Below are 3070 nucleotides of genomic sequence, written 5' to 3' on the forward strand. Positions count from 1 at the left end.
GATAGGTCCAAGTCAGAAAACAATAAGAACTAAGAGACACAAAGGTTTTTCAATGGGTAGTTATGACTATTTCTTTTTGGCTTTTCTGATTATTTATAGTAAAACATTACAAGAATTAGAACTATTGAGTCCTAAGAAGATAAGGAGAGAATAAGAGATAACACCAATCCTAAAACATTATTATCCTAAAGATTGTAAAACCCAAAACCAAAACATAACACCAAAACCGCTTGCTTCTAATCCAAGTAACGAGGATTAGGCCGTTTCGTACGTATGGGCAGATCCGATAATATTGGCCCATCAATTATAATCTCTCCACCGACTTTCTCAACTTCTATCACCAAATAAACTCACATATACGTACTTACATATCTCTCTCAAACTTGTTTCTCTCATTCACAAGGTCATGGCTTTGATTAATAACAATGTTATTTTCACTTCATTGTTTATTCTTGTAGCTGTTTTTGGAGCTGCCGTTGGAGGAACAGTTCACAAGGTAGGCGACTCTAAGGGATAGACTATGATGGGAGATTATGAGGCTTGGGCTTCTTCAAGAACTTTTCATGTTGGAGACTCGTTAGTCTTTTCATACAACAACAATTTCCACGATGTCACCGAAGTCACTCACAATGATTTCGGGACGTGTGAATCGTCTAAACCGCTTATGAGATACAAAATTGGATCCGACTCAATCAGTCTAACTAAACCGGGACTCCAACAGTTCATATGCGGAGTTCCCGATCATTGTACGTTGGGACAGAAGCTTCGTTTGGTCCTGTCGCTGCTCCATTTCCTGAACCGGTCCGATCACGAAGCTCTTCCTCGTCTACTTCACTAGCCAACGCCCCACAAAATCAACATCATGTGGCTCCATGTAGAAGAAGGTATTAAACTGACTTGGTTTTATTGATTTCCCAACTTGGATATTTATACATGAGAACACATTGGAGTGTAAGCATCGTAAACACCCAACTTGGACATAATGTAGGCAAATTGTGGACGACCCAATGCCTTGGTCATGATATCCGCCAGTTGTTCACCCGACTTAACATGCCCCATAGTGATCAACTTATCACAAACAGCATTACGAACATCATGACAATCATTTTCGATATGCTTAGTACGTTCATGGAAGACCGGATTCGCAGCAATGTGTATTGCAGCTTTACTGTCACAAAACAACCGAGTTGGCACAACTTGCTCAACACCTAATTATTTTAACAACTTCCTTAACCATTTGATCTCACGAAGAGGAACATACATAGCACGATACTTGGCTTCAGCGAAAGAAGGAGAAATAATATCTTGTTTCTTAGTCTTCCAAGAAATGGGTGAATCACCAAGGAGGACAACAAACACACTTAAAGAACAACGAGTGAGAGGACAAGAAGACCAGTCTGTGTCACAATACACTGTAAGTGACAAATCTGAATCTGATTTAAGCAAAATACCTTGTCCTGGCAAATTTTTCAAGTAAGTAACAACACAAAGAGCCGCTAACCAATGAGCCTCACGCGGTTTTTGCATGAACTGATATAAGACATCCACCGAGTAGCTTAATTCGGGGCGAGTATGAAGAAGATATACGAGGCGACTTACTAAACGACGATACGGAGTAGGATCCTTCAAGACAGGACTATCATCAGAGGCAAGATTACCACTATCAGCGATAATATCCAACGCGTACTTGCGTTGAGACAAGAAGAGCCCGTCCGACCCACGAGAAACCTCAATGCCTAGGAAATATTTCAATTTTCCTAAATCCTTTATAGAGAAACACTTCCCTAAATATTCCTTAAACTTTTGTAGCATGTGATTGTCATTACCAAAAATAAGAAGGTTATCAACATAGACCAACACTCGAATTTCAATACTCACTTTTGTATAAGAGAATAAGGAATAATCATCATAAGCTTGAACAAAACCAAAACGCAACAAAGCATCCGAAAGCTTCTTGAACCAACAACGAGGAGCTTGTTTAAGACCATATAAATACTTCCGAAGACGACAACCTTGTTAGGATGAGAATGTCGAAAACCCGGAGGAAGTTTCTTATAAACCTCTTCTTCAAGATCACCATGAAGAAATGCATTATTGACATCCATTCGATAAACCTCCCATTGTATAGAAGCAAGAAGACGCAAAAGTGTACGTACGGCAGTCATCTTAACAACGGGTGCAAAAGTTTCATTAAAAATCGCCCCCTCAACATGTTTATTACCACAAACAACAAGACGAGCTTTGTACCGTTCAAGTGACCCGTCAGCATTATATTTTGTCTTGTATACGCACTGGCTCCCAATAGCATTCTTTCCTGGAGGGAAATCAACAATATCCCAAGTATGTTGAGTTTCCAGTCCATCAACCTCTTTATGCATAACATCGTTCCAAACCTTGACACAAACCGCATCTTTGCAGTTGGCTGGCTCAGAATCATTTGTAATTGCAGCCAAAAACGCTCGATGACTAGGAGAAAACTTAGAATTAGAAATATAGTCAGTCAACGGATACAAAGAATTACCTTGGACTGTAGACGAGGACTGATAATCGAGGACAGAAGGAGCGTGAGGGGTGTCAAAACTTGTGGTGACATTATACAAGATATATCTTTGAGACGAACGAACTGCTTGATCGGGCGTTTCCCTTGACGAGGAGGACTGACCTCAACAAAAGTCGGAGGTACAATAGGCGTAGAGGATTGAGAAACCCGCGACTGTGGTCTCGTCGGTGATTCCAAAACAGATGCAGCAGGAGGAACAATCACAAGAACTGGAGCTGTGGAAGAAACACTATCCGAGAGATGTGTGGCTTGGTGAGGTGTATTCGGAACATAGGTTAAAAGAGGATCCGACGAAGAAGACTATTCAAGAACCGGAGCAGCAATATCAGTGACGTTAGCAGGTGGAACCACAGTTGTAACTAAAGGCAATGTGGGAACAGGCGGACCAACAACAACATCAGAGCTCCCCCTGACGGAGAGACGGTCACACCAATCGTCATCATGAGGAACAGAGGGAGGTGGAACCAGTGATGGAGTAGCAGAAGAACTAGCAAACGGGAACACATCTTC

At 41.3% G+C, this 3070-nt stretch overlaps 1 pseudogene; it reads left to right on the forward strand.

Annotated features, from left to right (window-relative positions):
- Positions 1 to 406: 406 nt before the first annotated feature.
- LOC17882281 lies at positions 407 to 891 on the forward strand (annotated as a pseudogene).
- The last annotated feature ends 2179 nt before the right edge of the window (positions 892 to 3070 follow it).

This window comes from Capsella rubella, unplaced genomic scaffold (genome assembly GCF_000375325.1).
Source record: "Capsella rubella cultivar Monte Gargano unplaced genomic scaffold, Caprub1_0 scaffold_6, whole genome shotgun sequence".
In the NCBI taxonomy this organism is placed as follows: Eukaryota; Viridiplantae; Streptophyta; class Magnoliopsida; order Brassicales; family Brassicaceae; genus Capsella; species Capsella rubella.